This window comes from Delphinapterus leucas, chromosome 4 (genome assembly GCF_059928025.1).
Source record: "Delphinapterus leucas isolate spDelLeu-1000000601 "Yukka" chromosome 4, BTC_Dleu_Yukka2, whole genome shotgun sequence".
NCBI lineage: Eukaryota > Metazoa > Chordata > Mammalia > Artiodactyla > Monodontidae > Delphinapterus > Delphinapterus leucas.
The window spans coordinates 107,325,378-107,345,823 of record NC_143132.1 but is presented as its reverse complement, the minus strand read 5'-3'; the positions used below and the strand labels follow the sequence as shown (position 1 = coordinate 107,345,823).

At 47.5% G+C, this 20,446-nt stretch overlaps 1 protein-coding gene across 1 annotated transcript in view; it reads left to right on the top strand.

Annotated features, from left to right (window-relative positions):
• LEKR1 (leucine, glutamate and lysine rich 1) overlaps positions 1 to 20,446 on the top strand; it is a 337,373-nt gene that overhangs the window by 299,343 nt on the left and 17,584 nt on the right. Inside the window, exons 20-21 of the mRNA XM_089910962.1 lie at positions 3,314 to 3,398; positions 18,836 to 18,973. The gene's annotated coding sequence lies outside the window, so the exon portion shown is untranslated. The remainder of the gene's footprint in view (positions 1 to 3,313; positions 3,399 to 18,835; positions 18,974 to 20,446) is intronic.

Sequence of the window (20,446 nt, the reverse complement as noted above, 5' to 3'; positions counted from 1 at the left end):
TTGCCTGTTCTGTCTTCCTGGCATGACCCCAGGCACCTCTTAGTAGCTGTTGTGCTGTCTCCAAGACGACAACCTCCCAGAAAAAGATATTCATATTTCACAGAGGATGGGCCTTACCCTGTTCTCTCTTTCCACACCCCACTTAAGAAAATTCCAGTGTTTGGCAACCTGTCAGTGACAGCCTGTCAGAGTAAAATATTTGTCCAGAAGCTATAAACAGCTGCCTTCTGCTGATGTATTAAAACAATAATGATTATAGGAGTAAGGAGCAGGTCTGGGCAGCTCCTCACTGGGCAAGGTGCCTTATACTTCCTCTCAGGAAGGTTCCCTCTCCTTCGGGAATCACCTACATCAGTGGTTCTAAACTGGGGCCATTCTGACCCCAAGGGACATGGACAATGTCTGCAGGTATTTGTGGTTGTCACAACTTGAGGGGAGGGGGAATGCTACCGGCATCTGGAGGGTGGAGGCCAGGGATGCTGCTAAACACCCTGCAATGCACAGGACAGTCCCCACACCAAAGAATGATCCGACCCAAACGTCTCTTGTGCCAAGGCTGAGAAACCCTGACAATATCTGCTAAGTCACCCCCACTCTTATATGACATTCCAAGTAGTCTGTGGTATATACAGAGAAACCTAGAGTGGAGGTATTGTCACCCTTCTTCAATTCACTTAAACTTCATTAAAATGTTCAAACGTGTCTACTTGTGTAAGCGTCCACAGATAGGATTGCATCTCTGCCTTCCGGAAGTCTAATCCCAGCCGCGGAGACAGACACATATACAAACCACACGAGGGAAGATAAGCCAGCGGTGTTGACAGTTGTCTCCTCATACGAAGGGCTGGGAACCTGAGACAGAGAGATGAATTCCCCCTGGCCTGGAGGGCAGGCGGGCTTCAGAAGTCCTCAGAAAGGAGAATTCACACTGTGAATTCACGCTGTGAATACAGACGAGGAAACCCATGCCTTCAAAGTGGGACAGGAAGCGCTGAAGGCTTGGGAAGAACTGAGCAAAGATAGGGGCCTGCCTGGTGGGAGAGGACCAGAGGGCTGTGCTGGTGGCTGGCATGGGCTGCATGGTGCTTTGGGATGGAGGATGAGGCCAACTTTCTTCTTTTTGTTGCATTTACTTTTTTTTGAATAACAGGCCACATATTTCTGTGTCAGATTTTCATAGTTTCCCCTTTGTTTGCTACGGTAACATTACTAGTCAGTCGAGAATCTTGCCATTTTTATGCAGTATTTAAAGGGGAGAAGAGTTTTCACCTAAAATGTAAATTATCAAGTTCCTCCTGGAGCCAGAACCAAGTAAAATTCTGTACTTGGTTCAGTTGTTACTAACTTTGTGTGAGATCCAATTTGTTTTTAGAAAAACTCACTTTGAGTGTGTATATTTGGAAGGATCTCAGAATCATGAGATTCTAGGAATGGAAGAAACCTCAAGAAATGTTCAGGTTCAGTTTTGTCCGGTCCATCAGACAAGCGCTGATCATCACCCTTTCCACACGTGAGACCATTACATTTCTGTATATTTCAGACAGAGAATAAACCTATACTAAACGGCAGGATTTTTTATTGGAAACATTGGCTAAGGGGTACAGTTCTTCAGATTTGGGGGAGTAACCATTGTCCAAGTGGTTCTGCCCAGAGTTCATGGCCCAGAGATCAAGGAGATAATCTTAGCGCACTCACGTGTGTGTGTGTGTGTGTGTGTGTGTGTGTGTGTGTGTGTGAGTGAATGCAGGGCTAAAGGGCAATAAGAAGCCACCAATCTCAAGATTTATGGGGGTGAGGTGTCCTCATCTCTGCTGATTGAGGGAGCAGAGCCAGTGAGATCTCCTATAAGCAGATGTGTGGAACAGTTGGGACTGTTAATAGTCAGCAGCTAAAGTCCATCTGGAAAGTGTCTGTCCAGGGATTCCTTGGATACTGGAGCCATTTTAGGAAATTCAGGCTTTTGGCAGAGCAGACAGCCTCCCTTGGGGGTGGCAGGGGTGGAGGGTGGATCTCCCCAGGACCTTGAGTGCCTGTGGCTACCAAGAAGCACTCCAACCCAGGTTTCCCTGAATCCAGGCTCCCTGGGGACCCTCCCACCCTGGTTCAGAAGCTCTGCCTTGATTACAACTTGAACTGAGATGACCTTGTATTTTCCTGTGAAAACTGCACCCCTATTCACGTCAACATCCGCAGTGTGGGGCTCATTGCTGCATCATTTGTCCCACTCCAGGGCAGGACCCACCCAGGAAAAGCCCTGATTTTCTTTCTAAGGGACATCCCTAGTTTACCATAGCAAATGGATTATTTCCTCAATAGTAGGCCACTCAGCGTGTGACTCAGAGAGCTGCTTTTGTCAGGTCATGAGATGAAGGAGGAAACAGTGTGGGGAAACACCAGATCCTTGGCTACCCCATTTCCTAAAGTGAGCCTTACCCCTGGCGTCATAAAATGACTTTGGCAGCCTTCTACCTGCCACAAATGAACTGAAAAGACAGATGTGTAAAAACCAGATCCTTTTTGTGTGACAACATAAATGCTTTACGAGATCCCTTTACGGCAGCCACTAATCACTTACTCATCTTTTGCTCAACCCAGGGATGGTCCCCTTCTGCTCAGAAGAAATAGAAGAAAGGCAACTTCCTATAAAAACAGACTTGGGAGGAATCCACGGCAGGGAGAAGAAAGTGGGGAGATCATTCCTGGACATGGCTTCTAGGGATTGGCGGTACCTTCCAAGATAACGCCAATCAGGGTCATAGTGGCTGCCTCCCTCCCACCCAGGAGACGCCCAGGCTGCCCTATGGATTTTCAGGCTCCTGGTCACTGGCTCTCTGCAGGAAGTCAGTTGTGCATTTGCACTGGAATGAGTGCTTAGGGCAAAGGCACCAAGCTGTCACTGGTTAATATTTCTTTGGAGTAGAAACAGGTACACATCAAATCTGCTGTGTGTGGCCCTTCACATCTCCTGAGCTTTCTAACACGCCTGGTGACATAGGAGTGATTTACCAAAGGCAAAGGGCATTTGTGTTACACCGAGGGTCTGTTTCCACCTTGGATCCCTGGTCTTCTTGTGTGAGTCTGGAGGCCTGCATCCTTGTTCTCAGAAACTGTGGTTTCAGGGGGCACCTTATTCCCCAGGCGGATCCCCCCAGGTGCTCAGCTGCGGCCTGACTGTGGCCATCACTTCTGGAGTTTGAACTGCAGATTATTCGTCAGAATCTTTGTGATGCCCTGATGCCCTGCTCAGAGCTATCATTTACCAAGCATTGATTCTTGCAGGGTGTTTACATGTCATCTAACTTAATCCTCACAGGGATCCTGTGCGCACTTTACGAGAAAGGAATTCTGTCCACGCCGGCCACATTCACCCAAACTGACCCACGTAGACCCAGCTAAAGGTAGGAGACCAGACAGCCCCTGTTTGAGCATCCTTATGGCACTTGCTGTCTCTTTACGGGTTTGATTTTTCAAATCGAGTTGCTATTTGATACTCTAGTCCTACTACTGGGAAAGTGATACCAGGGAGATGGGGGTGCCTTGGGTATGGCTGGCCTGAGGTAGCAAACAATCCAAGGTGGGGAGCAGTAAGTCTTGGGAAATCCCAGACAGCTGCGCCAGTAATTCAGCTTCTGTTTCCCCCAAAGCAGCTGAAATCTAGGTTTTGTTTTCGTTTTATATAAGAAAACTTCTAGTTTTAAATGTTGCAGCTGATTTAAAAAATGAACGAAACAAAACTTGTTTAACACCCTGCAAGCGAAATAACACATTTGGGAGCTGGTTTGCAACTTCCAGGTTAGGTTTTCCATGAGATATAGAAATTCAAACATGGGATAGAACAGGACCCATTTTCTTTTCATGAAATATACTTTTTATTAGAGTGTATTAAAGTCCTCAAACTTCAGAACAAAGTTCTAAAAAATATAAATGCTTAGGTATTTTTGTCACTAACTTTATTTTCCATATTAATATCACCTTCTATTCATACGACAGTTTACACGGTGCATTAAGATCGAGGATATTGTCCCATCTATTGCTCACAAGGCAGCTGTGAGGTGTGCACTGTTACTTCCATGGGTGCAGGCAGGGAAACTGAGGCTGAAAGAGGCTCAGCCACTGACTCAAAGCCCCAGGACCACACACTGTCAGCCTGAAACCCAGCCACAGCTTCCCAACTCTTCTGTTCTTTTCATTCAGTAAACCTTGAATTTTAGTTTCTTTCATCAGCACTACTATACCAATAAGTATTCTTCACTCCAGGCCACACAATTTTTTTCCCAAGTCAGCTCTAGCATGAAATAGAAAAGAAATCATAAACTCTCCTTTAACCTAGCACTGAGCTTTTTTTTAAGAGGCCAATAAGGGAGAGGGTGATGGCTCTTAACCCAAGGTTGGGGGGCCTAAGAGTGAGTGGAAGGAGGAAACCTGTACCCCCTGCAATTGTCTGCAACACTGTGTGGAGAGGTGCCCTGGGCATGTTCTGGGGAAGGAGACTGTAGCTTCCTCCGGAGGGTGTCCAGCTTTCTTGCAGAGGGCGAGAGCTGTGCAGGTTTGACTCCAAACCCTTGATCTTTATCGATACTGAATCATAACTTAAGCAACCTTCCTAAATCTGCAAACTGATTTTTCCCCAATACGCTCCTCTATCAGGAAGATGTAACTCAAGCCACTTTGCATCTGAAATTGGTCACCACCAACTAATTTAATCCCTTGCTTATCAATGGCTTATTACTATGGACCCGGCTGTGTTCCTGCAGGACAGGCCTCCGCAGTTGTTAGGACCTTGATCAGCCCTCAGACTTTATAGTTGGTTTCTTCTTAAAAGGCCCAAGCCCTTTTTTCCTGTAATGAACATTGCAAAACATTTTTGAACAAAATATAATCTTTTCATGAGGAATAATTACTTTGTGCTAACATGTTAAGAACCCTCATACACTGTTGATGGGAATGTAAATTGGTGCACCAACTGTGGAAAACAGCATGGAAATAGAACTGCCATATGACCCAGAAATTCTACTCCCGCGTATATATCCAAAAAAAAAACAACAAAACACTAACTCGAAAAGATACATGCACCCCATTGTTCATAGCAGCATTATTTATAACTGCCAAGATACGGAAGCAACCTAAGTGTCCATCAACAGATAAATGGTTAAAGAAGATGTGGTATATATATACAGTGGAATACTACTCAACCATTAAAACCATTAAAAGAATGAAATTTTGCCATTTGCAGCAACATGAATGAGCTTGGAAGGCATTATGCTCAAGTGAAATAAGTCAGAGAAAGACAAATACTGTATATCACTTATACGTGGAATCTAGAAAATACAACAAACTGGTGAATATAACAACAAAAAAAGAAGCACTCACAGATATAGAGAACAAACTAGTGGTTACCAGTGGGGAGAGGGAAGGAGGGACAATATAGGGGTCGGGGATTAAGAGCCACAAACTATTAGGTATAAGCTAAACTACAGGGATATACTGCACAACACGGGGAATATAGCAAATATTTCATTATAACTGTAAATGAAGTATAACCTTTAAAAATTGTGAATCACTATAGTGTACACCTGTAACTTATCTAATATTGTACAACTATACTTCAGCTAAAAAAATTTTTTTAAAGAATATGTAAAAAGAAGAACAAAGTAAGCAATAAAGTAACAGGCATTTCTTCTGTTAAGAAGTCTTTCTGGACAATGCAAGAACCCATAGCAGGAACTTCTCACTAGATGGTACAAAGAGCACCCAGGGCCTAGAGTGTCACCTATTTCATCACCTTTGCAACTGTCTGTGGGAGACAACGTGCAGAGAATTTTTATAGCAGGGGGTGAGGAGCCCCCCAAAGATGACATCATAGGGAACCACAGCACAGGTGTGGAGTCGGGTGGCCTGGATTTGATATTCAGCCTTGCACCAGCTCATGGTGTGACTGAGGATGTCATCTTACCTCTCCAGGGCTCCTGAGCTCCTGTCTCTCTGACAAAATGACCTCTAGGGACAAGAAGGTCAGAAGGGAAAAAGGAAACAGGAGTAATATCTACCGAGAACCCACCAGGTTACCAGGTCCCGTGCCTGGTATTATCACACTCATCCTCTCATTTAAATCCTCACAATGGAGGGGCTCCCCTGGTGGCACAGTGGTTAAGAATCTGCCTGCCAATGCAGGGGACACAGGATCGAGCCCTGGTCCGGGAAGATCCCACATGCCACGGAGCAACTAAGCCCGTGCGTCACAACTACTGAGCCTGCGCTCTAGAGCCGCGAGCCACAACTACCGAGCCCGCGTGCCACAAGTACTGAAGCCCGCGCGCCTAGAGCCCGTGATCCACAACAAGAGAAGCCACCGCAATAAGCCCGTGCACCGCAACGGAGAGTAAACCCCGCTCACCGCAACTAGAGAAAGCCTGTGTGCAGCAACGAAGACCCAACGCAGCCAAAAATAAATAAATAAAACAAATAAATTTATAAAAAATTAAAAATTTTTAAAAATAAGTAAATCCTCACAATGGGACTTTTGGATCCGTGCCCAAGGCCACATGACTTGTAGATGGCATGGCCAGAATCCAAAGCTGGGTCTGTCCAACCCTAAATGGCACAGTTCAGGGGATCTCAAACTCCGCCCATGAAGCACCTCCAGCAAGAGAAAAGACTGACCCCTTGGATTAGTTTGCTCAGAGCTCCTGTAACGAAGTACCACGGGCTTCAACAAAAGAAATATGTTGCCTCACGATTCCAGAGGCCAGAAGTTTGAAATCAAGGTGTCAGCAGGGTTAGTTCCTTCCAAGGCTGAGAGGAAGGATCTGTTCCAGGCCTTCCCCTAGCTTCTGGGGGTTTGCTGGCAACCATTGGCATCCTTGCCTGTAGACACATCACCCCCATCTCTGCCTCCACGTTCACACAGCCTTCTCCCCGTATGCATGTCTGTGTCTCATTTCCGCTTTTTATAAGGACGCCCGTCACACTGGATTAGGGGCCCACCTAAGGAATTACATCTGCAATACCCTATTGCCAAATAAGTTCATATTCTGAGGTCCTAGGAGTTAGAACTTCAACATATTTGGAGAGACACAATTCAACCCATAATACTACCCACTTCAGGAGTCTCAGGGGTGTGGCTTATGGCATCTGCTACCAGCACAAAATGTTTCTGAAGCATCGTGCATTATCTTTAAAATGTATGCAAACTGAGCACACAACTCCATTGTTAGATCACTATTTCATATAAAACAACGTTTCCCAAAAGTCTGTGAGTAAAATTAGTGATCCAGAAAGCTGCTCCATGTTGATCCTAGGGATCCGGGACCTCACATCTTTTCATGTCTGTAGAGGATGCTCACACCAAGTGTGAAAGCCTCTGAGAAGCAGAGACACCGGTAAGGAAGAAAAGGCACATTTAACCTAAATGAGCATGAAGAATATTGACTGAGACAGGGCTGAACAAGAAGTCATGTGAACTAGATACACAGAGAAAATACAGAACATCCCTGACCAAGATCCCTGACCAACAAACCAGACCAGTGTGGAAACAACACTTGCAGAGAGCCCTGTTGCAACCACATGGCTTTTTTTCATTCTCTCCTCTTTCCTTTTGAACAGAAATCAGCGTAGCACAGCACTGTTCATCCTGTTTCCCCAACACAGTGGCTTTTGAAGTGCAGGTGCCGTGGGGACAAAGCTGACGGTTGTGGTAGTAACCAGCTTTGTAACACACTGGTCAGATTCACATTTTTCTATTATAGTAAATGTGCCTCAAGTAACAGAACTTACTAGCAACACTGACCATGGCCATACTGTTCTTTTACTTCCTAAGAAATAACATTTTCAGAAGTGACAAAGGACTCCGACAAAGGCCCAGCAATGGAAGTGAGAATGACTCAAGTGGCAAAAAGGGCTCTCGATGTGATTCGCTTATTGCCCCACTTGGTTTGTGACAGAAAAGTGGGTCGAGCTGATGCATTTCCACATGCTGAGGACCTACCGCCAGTCCCGTAGAGCTGCACTCCCTCCAGAGCCCAAGCTGGAGAGAGCCTCTGATGGACAAGACTCCAAAGACAGCACCAGATACCTTGATGGCCTGGAAAAAGAGGTGGCTTTCTGCTTTCCTTGCTTAAAAACATGGGGACCACGGTGTTCTTTTATTTTTTTTTCCCGGCCCCTCTATTAGGAGACATACGAACTTCACAAAGGCATTCCTTGTCCACTTAGCAGAAATGTCTATCAAAATCAGACCACAGTCAAGGAGAAGACATCCCACAGGATGTGGCCAAGTGACAAGCCTGGAGAACACACCTGACACAAGGTTATCACTCAGGGCAGCCATGAGGCTGCAGCTCCACTCAGGAAAAACCCCCACTGATGCCTGGGTTCTGAAAGCTGTGCACAGAATGCCAAAGGTCACTCCTGAGAGACCCGGCATTAGCAAACACAGTGGCCAGACCCTTGAGTAAAGTATATAAGGACAGAGGAAGATGGTCCTCAAGGGAAGGAGGGAGATAGGGATCAGAAAAACCAGAGCCTGCAGGGGCCATCAGCCCCCTCCGGCGAGCGATCAGCTCCCCCAGGGCAGTGGGGACTGTTCCCTTCTCTAGGGAGATGAGCTTTCCTCAGAGCCAGGGCTATTTCATCAGGCTTTCCCACAGCCCGAAGAGAATATCTCATGAGATCATCCGAGTCCCTCTGTCCTGATCCCACATCCATCACAGCTATTGCTGTTTCCCAGGCCTCCCGATAACGGAAGGCATGGTGTCTACTGGAAAGGTGTCTGCGCAGGAGGGGTAACCAGCGCTCGGCCTGTAATGTAGCAGAAGCTGTAAATGATGTCTAAGGATTGTGCACATCTTTCAGCTCTCACTGCGCTCTCAGATCCCAGCCTCCTCCCTCCCTCCCCCATCAGCCCACAAGGGTCATCCCTGGGCAAGCTGAGACAGACAGAAGGGGCCAGGTACCCAGCCAGGGCCTGGAGCCTATGGCCTGGGGGCCCTGCATGCACTCTGGACCACATCCACGCTGCCCACATTCAGAGCTCAAACCCTGGGTAGAGCTCTGAGGAGATGAGCATTTTAAGGCAATACGGTCGCGGTCTGGTTTGCAGCCTGGTTTTGTGTGAGTTATTGCCCCCAGTGGCTTATTAACTCCCAAGGAAGAGATAAAAATCTAGTTTTTCCCAAAAGGGAGGAGCAGATCCCCAAGCACGATATCCTCACCAGGGCAGTGTCCAGGCTGGGGACAGCAGGCAGCCCTGCCCAGCACCTCTGGCCAGCTGCCTCTCCTAGAGGTTCGTCGTGTGCCCCTCAGAATTTGTTGAAAGTCAGTGGGATTCCTGAAACAAGATGGGATTAAGCCACAGAAAGCAGGGCCCAACCCAGTGGTAATGATGGGGGGAAAAAATGGCCCCTAAGGGGCAAAGAAAGGCAAAGAGGTGAAGTACTGTAATTTAAATGCATTTTGGAGACTCTCCCTGAAACTGGCTAGGCCAGGGCACCAGACTGGTTATATTTTTCTAAAAAAACCCAGAAAACCTCCAAAGAAAGGAAGAAACCTTGGTTATGATCATTCTTTCCCTCCAGCTTTTATCCCTTAGACAGTGGCTCCCCAGCAGCGTGTCTGCCCCCACCCCAACTAAAAAGGACACTTGACAATGTCTGGAGACGGTTTTAGTTGCCGCAACTGGGGAACACGACCAGCATCTAGTAAGGGAGAGATGAAGAATGTTGTTAAACACCCTGCAACACACACGCCAGCACCGCCCCCACCTCCCCCCCCACCCCGACAAAGAATTATCCCAAAATGTCAAAGAGCCGCTGCTGAGAAACCTTGCCTTCAGAGAGTGATTTTCCTGGTCTCTCACCAACTCACGTGCTGCTAAACCAAACAAAATGTATATGGGGGATTCATAACAAGAGAGGGCTCGATGGTGACCGAGAACATACAGCAAGTCCTGGACCATCAAACACTTTGAAGAACACCAGCAGTCAGCTCTAGGGAGCCACTTCTCTGATTTTAGGCATCGTCTTCTGAAGTCCGTTAAGCATCTAGCCTCTCACTGTGTTACAGTCAAGTTAATTGGCAAAGGGAGTTCCATGGAACCTCTGTCCTCTAAGAGTTTACAATATGAGATGGAGAGTAATAACTGGGCAGCGCTTTCTATAAAGCTGAGATGAACAAATAAAGGGAGAAGTCAGGCCATGCCAATTGTACAAGCTGGGAGCTGAGTATATTCTGAGAGATGGTGAGGGAGGATAAGAGTCAGCACAAGTGAGTAAGGTGGCACTGAAGGAATGTAAGAGACGGCCTTCAGATGGTGCCCACCTGTACCTTCATTTATCTATACTTTCCCTAAAGTATGCACTGCATGCTTCCAGGCAGTAAAAGTACAGAAGGCACAGTCTCTGTGCCCCTAAGAGTCACACAAATAAGCAAAATACAAAAATGTCATTTTGAGAGGTACAGCAAGTAGATGTTTTAGTGTTTGGTGAAGGGGGTGATGCCTGCACGTGGTAGAACTTGCATTTGACCTGGGCCCGGAGCCTGGGTGCCGCTGGGGGCAGCTGAGCTTGCCTGAGAGCCCCAGACCAGGGATGCAGGCTGGGGATTAGGTATCATGCTGACAAGAATCTCTGTAAAGGGCGTTCTGATTTACGGTATCTGTTCTGGCTTGTCTTTTGGCCACTCAGCAAAACTCTCTGCACTTCAGTTTCTCTCTCCTTCCCGTTTCCAAGCAATTAAGACCATACCTACTCTTATTAGGAACCACGACCGTGTGAAGCCCTGTGGAGCGTAGTGGCAAGATGATCAACATCAGTGAGGTTCAAGAGAGATGTTAGCAGTTCTTACTCACGGGGCCTCTAGTGTTGTTTACGTGCCTCTGACCCTCACTCAGTAACAGCAACTCAGAAACCTACCCAGGCAAAAAGTCACACGCTTTGAAGACATACTAATGTTTCAATGGCCTAAACATTTTCCAGGACCAAGTCTTTACCAGAGCTGCAAACAAGCAGTCAGATGGACTGCCCTGTGAGCTTTCTCCTCTACCATGAAGCCACAGAAAGGTCAGCAGCCGGACACAGAAAGAGGAGAAGGGTCCTGAATAAACACAGACAGTTTTATCAACCATGAAGAAAACCAGGAGTTGACTGAAAGTGCTTTGTCAGGAAGAGAAGTGAGGCCCCTGCCCTCAGAGAAAGGCGAGGAAGGTTGGAGGTCATCTAGCAGCAGAGATGGCCACTGACCACAGAGGCCACTGCGGAGGCACCAAGGGCCTGGTGGGGATGTCAGGGAGGGGAGGGGTGGCAACCAGCGTTTGGCTATTTTCCAAAGAATAGGACAAATAAACGTTCCCTAGAAAGAAAATGGAATTTTAGCTCAATAAGAAGGGAAGATACTGTTTTAAAACCACCATAATTACTTAAGAGTTGGTTACTCCTTCAAGCTTATGTCCATCAAGCCTGTCATTTCTGATTCCAGACTCCTCAGGGAATTTTAAAAACTGGTTTATTCAAATTACATCAGTATCCTTTACTTGCATCTAAAAAAATCAAGGTCAAGCTATGTTGATGTGAGAAAGAGAATTTAGATGAATGATGGCTGACACCGAGTCTCTGGCCCTGTAATTACTTTCTCTGTAAACCTGAATACCGGATCAGATGGATGCCTTCTCCACACTTTTTGTCGTATTTATGGAATACCTTTAAACAATGGAATCTGGAACCTCCAGCAACGTTGTGTCCAAATATATCCAAGCCTGTTTGTTTATGTTTTTAATTGAAAGTCAAACAATTTTAGACCAACTTGTCTATGGTATCATTGGAAATGCATATTTTTAGAAAATTCTTGAGAATTTTGCATACCATTAAAGTAACTTGACATCATACTTTATATTTCCCAGCTGTGATTGCTGTTGGAATGAAATCAGGGGAAGCATTCCAGAAAGTCTTCAGCCTGAAAGGTTTGCTTAAGAATTCTGATTCCACTAGAAAACCGTTTCTTTTAAGATGGCTTTACCATTTTCCAATGGCTCATGTAATATGGTTGGTTTGTTCTCATTACAATTAAAGATGCAATTCATTCAAGAGTCTTTAACTTCATTAAAGCAAGGCTTTCTATTAATGTTATCAAGCACTGATGGGCTTCTAATCGGACATTCTCAGCAGGTAGGAAAACAACTTTCAAACCCTCTGATTTTGTATGAAGCAATGCTCATTTCTACACAAAGACTTTCATTTCTGTGATCTGGCCTGGTAAAATGTTGATTCCTTCATGCTCAATCTAGTTTATTTGAGTCCCAGGTCTGTGGGCCTGATAATATGTAGAGGAGGATAATTTATATGGGAAGACAGTTGTGCTGTTTATATTCAATACTTGAGGATTAGGAAAAATTTAAACCAATTAAGAATTCCCATCATCAGGAGTTTCTTAGAAGGAAATGACTTTTCAAGGCATGTGGGAATTATCAAGAACGTAATTTTCCCCTGAGATGATGTGTTGGTACACAAGAGGAGTGTTGGCAGGATATCCAGAGGAACTGATAACTCGCACATGAGGAAATGAGTCGCTACTTTCAAGGCTACATGACAGGAGACCAGGGCATATTTTCCCCATTTATCTTTTCATTTTAAAGAGTAGTGGAATTCGGTTACATCTTGATTGTTCAGTATAATAAAGGATATGTGAGACAGGGATAGAAAAACCACAAATGGTGAGTAAAATAAGAAAACCAGGGATTACTTTTTTTTCCTGTTTATTAACATTCACACCGAGCTGTGTACTTTGGTTACCATGGCCCCGTGGTATCTCATGTCACAGGCCACACCGTATAAAATCACAGAGGCCACGACAGGCAGGAAGAGAGGCGGGGCCTTGTCTGAGTAATACAAACAGCCCAGTGTGTTGGATGTGAGCCTGGGTGCACTGCGGCCTGAGGCGCCCAGCCGAGGAGCCGGCTGGCTGCCGCCCCACCTCTTCTCCTGCCTCCGCCTGCCCCCTAGTGGACGGCCGTGGGAAAGCGCGGGAGTCCGCCTGGGGGTCTTTGCGGGGGCTGAGATGCGACTCCCTGAGAGCGGGCCTCCCCCAGCCCTGTTCCCAGGCACTCTCGGTCAATTTCCTGGAGAATCAGGGTTCCGCCTGGCATGCTCTGAAGTCTCCCTAGGATGAACACCATCATTTCCTATGTCGTCTTCCCCATTTTCCTCTGCTTCTGCCTGCCTGATCCCCCGCTGCCCGGCACCTTCCCGTGTGCAATCCCCACATGAGACATGCCTTTTCTAGAAAGGACAAATTATTCCTTCTTTGGGTCCTGCAAACTGTAGAGAACCAACACAGTACGGTGCTATTGAACCCATTCCCACTGTAGGGGCCTCTTATGCCTCCTATATGTCCCTATAGCCATTCATTTATTCATCGGGTACCTACCAGATGCCGCACCCTGCGCCCGGCCCTGGAGACACGGAGGAAACCGGGTCAAGGTTCCCGCCTGCCTGGAGGAGCACACAGCGCAGAGGGACAACTCATCCATCAGCTGCCATGTGACGAGGCTCACACCTCTAAAAAGACAAGAGTGCGGCGCTGCGGGAGCGAAGGCGGTGAGGGCAGAGGCTTTCTGGATTTGTTGTGGGTTCTCGTCACAGCAGGCTTAGCCCCACAGCTGCTTTGTTCGAACGACTCAGAAAAGTAAATGCGGCTGGCACGGGCTGTCCGGACCCCACACACCCCTAGGATACCCTGGCTGTGCTGCGCATTTTCATCCCTGCCCAAGTCACAGAGATCCGATGGTGCTGACAGGAGGCAGACATCACCCGGAGCCCCTCAGATGGGGCTCGATTTTCCCACCGTGGCAGCCCTCAGCTCCTGCCAACACTCTCCTCTGGCTTGCTCACTTCAAGCCTCCCTGAATTTTTCTGAGGCCCGGGTTTCCCACATCGCTGATTCACAGAGATGGAAGACCTAGAAAAGAAAAAAAGGTAACTCTCTCAAATGACTCAGGAGCCCTCTTGGACCCTGTGATCTGTGTATCGACCTGCACTGTAAAAGCTGAGAGTAATAATATTGTCAGCTGTGTAAGGAAAGCTGGAAGAAAAACAGATTAACATTCTTCTGAACTCCTGGCTCCTGGCAAAAATTAGTGTCACGAGGATGGATTCTCAGGCACGATCTGACAGCGGAATACCTCATCCAGAGGTGAAGGTACCTGTAAAGACCCCCGGAAGATGACAAGTTCCTGGGGCCTGGGCCGCATTTGCTCCTTCTCTCTCTCTTTCTCTCTCTCTCTCTCTCTCTCTGATGAAGTAAATGTTTGTGGGATGAATGGTTGCCCTCTCTCTCTCTCTCTCTCTCTCTCTCTCTCTCTCTCTCTCTCTCTGATGAAGTAAATGTTTGTGGGATGAATGGTTGCCACCTCCAGCCCTGTCAAGCCCTGGAAGAAACACGGACTAGGAAATGAAACCAACTGGCAGGCCCTAGACGCTTGCATTTAAGATTCATGAACAAAGAAGAGGAAATGACTTGTGTGCTACGAAACTACTGAGAGATGTGACGGCCGAGGAAGGATGGGAATCGCCTACGGGAGAGGAGCGGGTGGGGGGACGATTCTCCGCCGGGGTCGGGGCGGGGGGTGTGGGGCGCTGGTAAGAGGGCGCAGAAGCACCAGCGGAGAGGTGCTTGCACCAGAGCAAGGCGGTCATTTCGCCCCCAGCGGAGAAGGGTGGAGCTGCGGATCAGCAGCGGATGGCGCCTGCGAGGTGTTCAGAAGGCAGAGCCAGAGACCTCTGGGAATTGACCCGAAATGCTTGGTTTTCCCTGAGGCGGCTGTGGCCTGGGGGAAGGGAAGTTACACATAGCTATAAATGTTGTGCACTCTGCAACTTTTGCAATTAGTCTAAAGAAACTCCAACATCCTATTTTAGGACGGCGTGCATTCAAATTATCATCCTGTGCCCCAGGTCTGGGTTCCATGAAGTCCTTATTCTTCCCGCATTCCTGCTTTTCCTCCATGTACCCTTAACAGCACCCATAATTCACTCACTTCAAGTCAACAAATATGGATTGAATGCCCACTCTTTGCCGGGTCATACTAGGTACCAAGAATACAACGTCAGCAAAAACAGACATGATCCCTGCCCTCATGGAACTTACACAATGGAAAAGGAGACGACCTTGATCAAATAACCACACAAATTAACATGACACTGCAATGTGTGGTGCCCCAAGTACGTAATAAGGGGTTTGATTTAATAAGGGATATCAGGGAAATCTCTGGGGAATTGATGAGTGAAATGAAATCTGAAGGAATAGGATTAACTAGGGCAGGCGGGTCCGTGCATCTCCGTGTGGCATGGCGCTTGTGTCTTCAAGGTCGTGAAAGACTCGAGTGTGACCACAGCACAAACAGGGAGGTGGGCAGCATGCATGATAGGGCTGGATTCGAGCCAGGCCATTCACAGGGAGCCACTGAAGTGTTTAAGTGGACAGGCGATGTGATCAAATGTGCATTTTAGAAAGATTGCTCTGGCCACAAGAGTTTGGAAAGAAGAGCTTGGAAAGGGTCATAAGTGGATGTCATGAGACCAGTTAGGAAGCTGTTATAGGTGAATTCAAGACTAGGAGAAGAGCCACAGAGGAGAGAAAGGGGGAAGATTCTATATAGGAGGCACAACTGTCAGGACGTGGTGACAGAGTAGATAGGCTTACAATGTATTCCACACCTATACCATCTTCCAACAACCTCCCCTGCAATGAGCCCTCTCTTCATGGGCTAGATTGCTATACAAATACAACTGAGATACAAGTACAACTTCCCCCTCTTCCAGGTTTACCCCTAAGGATGCCTTCCTTCATGGTTTCTTTCTAGCTTCCTCTAGAAATGAAGGGAAGGAAGGTCTGTGATGCCTGGAACATATCAAAGGTCATGGGTTGAAATGACAACTCAGATTACAGGACTGTCAACTCCCGTGACCTTAACTGAAGGGCTGAGGAGTTGATAGCAGACCAAGAGAGCCTTACAACACTGCAGGCTGCTACAGTGTTGGATCTGCTGATTGAGTTGAGTGCTTAAAATTCATGTATTGTCCAATTAATCGAAGTATTCTTCCACCACACATTTAGAGGATGCTATGTAAAATTTCTGCAACAGCTGGGGGTGGAACTAGCTACCTAGGATCCTTGCTTCTGCAAAACAGCCATTGATCTGTTCCAGAAATGGCGTTTTATCACTGCGCTGTGCTAACAGGGACTGGAAGGGACTGGAAGATGAATAAAAGTGTCCTGCCTTCCAGGAGTCGCGATCTAGCCCGTCTGCCAATCAGGACAGCACAGCGTGAGTGATAAAGTACAGGCAGAGGCGAAGCCCAGGGCAGGGGACAGGAGCTCTGTCTGGCGGCGTTAGGAAGGTTAGGAAGGTTTTCCAGAAGACACATCTGAGCAAGGTGTCAAGGGGTGAGCAGGAATTTATATGGAGACAAGGAGACTGCTTATTTCAGGCAGAAGAAACAGCTCATATAAAGACACAAAAATACCTAGGAGTAAGATGTAGCCAAAAAGTGGGCCCAGAGGTGATGGCGGGGGCTATAGCAGGAGGTGAGGCTGGAGACAGACCTCTGGTGAGGTCACTGGAAGCTCCTAACTACCTGCTTAAGGGAATATTAGTATTAATATTAGTATTTCTGTTGTATAACAAGTCACTCCAAAACTTAGGGGCTTAAAACAACAATCATGTATTATCTCACAGTTTCTGTGGGTCAGCAGTTCAGACGTAGTTTAGTGGTCCTCTGGCTCCGGGTCTCACAGGCTGCAGTCAAGGTGTCAGCCAGGGCTACGGTCATCTCAAGGGTCCACTGAGGGAGGCTCCCCCTCCAGGCTCGCTCACATGGCTGTTGGCCGGCCTCAGGTCCTCACTGGCTCCTGGCTGGAGACATCGGTTCCTTACCACATGGGCCTATCCATAGGGAAGCTCACGACATGGCAGTTATGGCAGAGAGACAGACAGAGATAGAGAGATAGAGAGGGAGAGAGAGAGAGAGATGTACAAAAAGACGTCTCCTGTTATCTAATCTCAGGAGTGACATCCCATCACTTTTGTCATCTTCTAAAGGGTCACTAGGTCCAGCCCATATGGGTCACTAGGTCCAGCCCATATGAGAGGACTAGTAGGTGATGGATCCTTGGGCCGTTTTAGAGGCTGCCTGCCGTAGGTACCATAGCTATTTCAGGCGCGATCCCAGCATTATCGCATTCTGCATAAATGATAGGGAAAGACGTATAATTTCACTGCATATTAGTTTGTTTTTGTCAGTGGGTACACTCTGGTCCCCAGGAGCCCTGAAGAACAATGTGCTTCATTTCACATCTCTCCCTAAGCATTTTATACAACCCACTTGGCACTCATGCTGTTATTATTAGAGGGATTCAGCCAAAGCTGCCTGTGAGGATAGAGATAGATGGGAAGGTAGGGAGGCAGACAGAGGAAGTGATCAGGACCCCAAAGTGAATAAAGAAAAAGGTTACACGCCAACTGAAAATCAGAAATGAATCTGAGTGGAACTAAGTATCGAGGTTGACAGCTCATAACACGATGCCAACTTACCACAGCTTGGCAGTGCCCTTGGTTTTCCCACATGCAACTGAAAATAGCTAGCATTCATCCTGAGGGAGTGCTTCTAAAATAAGTAAATACTGGGAGCTATACCTCACTGCTTATTCAGGCTGGAAGCAGTCTGCAATTATTTTGCTGAAATTAGATACAAACTAAGTTGCCACTCCCGGAACCCTTTCTCCTGTACCATATCTCAGGAAAAAGACACTGAATTTTGAACTCGAATAGTTTAGATTTCTTAAAAATAAATGTGATAGCTGATAGGATATATGCAAAGGCAGATTATTAATACTAATCTCTTGTGAGACCTAATCTCTTCAGGAGCCTGGTTTTCTGATCTTCAGACCTGGGTTAACTTGCTAGGGACACAGTGACAGTCCGGTAAAGGTGACTGGAGGGATGGATCAACTTGCCCACACTTGAATATACTGCGTGGCACCACCTTAAGTTAAACCTGTTGGGGATAGAAGAGAGGGGACTAGCATAGGATCGTCCGCTGGGATGGATATGGCTGGCTGTGCTCCCACTTTTCTTAGTGATCTGAAAGCTCTCAGGGTCTTTATCCATTTGGATACAGAAGTTCTGCTATGTTTTTAAAAGCCAAACAGAATAAACAAACATACATGCAAACAATAATAATGATCATTTTGGGGCATTTCCCCTCAACCTCGGCTAAAAAGGAACTGGAATACAGATAATGGGGGTGTTTGGCGGCCGGGGCAGGGGGTGGTTTCTGCTATGAAAGAGCCCCTGAATCGTACTGTCTCCTTAATAAAACACCATCTTCTTTGACCTGCCTTTGGAAGAAGTGGATGAATATCTAAGAGCCCAGCTGTGCTGGAACCTGGGAGGCTGTGGTACTGCTGGGTTAGATGCTTGTCCACAGCTTTGACTTCCAACTTCCCTTTGCAGAGGGAAAGATTACTTTCTTCTCTTTGTGGGAGACATCAGTCACAGATGAAGCACGTTCATCCCCCACACACGCATCCCCAGCCCTATACCCTTATTGTGATCTGGTGCATCTTCGAAGTGCCAGATGAAATAAAGAGCTCCAAGTAACCTTTCCTCCTCAGTAAGGGGTTTGTTTTGTTCTGTTTTTGGTCACCATAATTCTCAGACAAAAACTTCTAAAAGGTTCCCCTAAGCAAACTCTTAAGATGGTAACCTCTACAACCTCCCTTTGATGTCAGGGGTCATTTCATGCCTCGTTTAACTTTTGAAATTATTTTCTGTGCCTCCTTTTTCCAGATTTGTCAGGGCTTGGGGAGGAAATGAAATGAAGTTCAATGGAATCAAAGTAGCCTGAGTGGTGTGAAGTGAGCTGATGTCAGCAGTGGTTCCCCACGCAGCTTGCGACCGTCTCCCATAGCACATCTCCTTGGACTGGTGAGTTCAGCACCATATTTATTCTGACAGACGAAAGCACAGGCACAGGCTCTGGCTGCCTCGTATCAGGTGAACATTGAAAGCAACCACCCTTTCTGGACATCCTTCTGCCTTCCCAGAACTTACCATGGTCTAAAAATCCCCGTTTGAAGAAGCAGGGCTTTCAGGACAAAGTCATACAGTAAACAGTGACAACCTGAATAGCATCCTGGTAGAAGGGCTCCTCTTCCTCATCTCCTTCAGCCCACTGACCCAAACCTCCATGATCCCTGAGTAGAGAAAAGAAAATTCAGGTCCGTAACCTCAGACCTGCACATTCAAAAGATGGCAAACAAGGGGAGAAAGGACTGAGGAGACCGACCGACAACGGCAATTTCAGAATGTTGAGATCTCATTTATTTTCACCGTTCAGGGCACTTTTTGATTAGCGTCCTTCTTCCTTTTCTGATTTCAAAGTAATAAATAATTCTTAACTTCCGGGGAGGGAATCCGCATTGGGAAGAGGAATAAGAAAGCTCACAGGATGAGTAAGGAAGAGGCTGCACTTGCTGTCTCCCTAGGTCCTCCCCCCTGTTGCTCCCACCTCCTCCCGCAACTCTCTCTCTCTCTCTCTCTCTCTCTCTCTCTCTCTCTCTCTCTCTCTCTCTCTCTCAACCAGTGTAAAAATAGCTGTCTAGGTTCTGTTATTCATCCCTAAGCAGCAATGAAGGTTGGGCCTCCCTGCAGTGCCAGCTGCCCTTTAGGAGCTTCTACTATCAGGAGATGTCTCACACCTCCCATTCCCCACTCCTAGTTGGATAAATGTCCTTGGTGACCTTAGACGTTTTCATTTTAATCAGCAGTATGGTTTTCGAGAGGAAAGTCCTCCCCGGCTTCCCGAGTCAACGGAGCTGCGGGGCCGTCCCCTCCTCCACACCCCAGGCAGCAGTGCTAGGGGAGCGTTTCCATCTGTGTTGGGAAAGAACGGCCTCTCTGTGCTGCCCAGCACGTCCAGAGCGAGGGCGCAGAGGCTGGAACACACTCTCCCGCACGGGAACAGCTTTCCAGGGGCCTTGGGGGAGGCTGTGGCCTTTCCCAACGAGGGCCAGGCGCATCCCCCGTGGGCCCGGCTCGTTTCTGGCAGGATCACCCCATCCCTACCGAGGACACTGATTCCGCCGCGTCGGGGCAGGGAGCCGTCTCTGCACCCAGGGCCCGCAGTCGGGCCACCAGGCCTTGCACATGCACGTAGAGGGGCCGCGTTGCTCTGGGCTCGGCGCGAGGGCGGCGGGCGAGGGCGCATGCGTCAGCGGTAGGGCAGGGGAGCGCCCGCAGAGAGTACTGCCCGTTTGATCACGCTCTCTGTCCAGATTCCTGGCAACGTGTTGGGGACACTGCACTATTGGAATAGAGCCACCGAATGCTACAGGCTTCTTGGAGGGCACTTGCTTCGTGCCTCCATTTTACAGATGAGGAAACTGAGATACAAGGAAG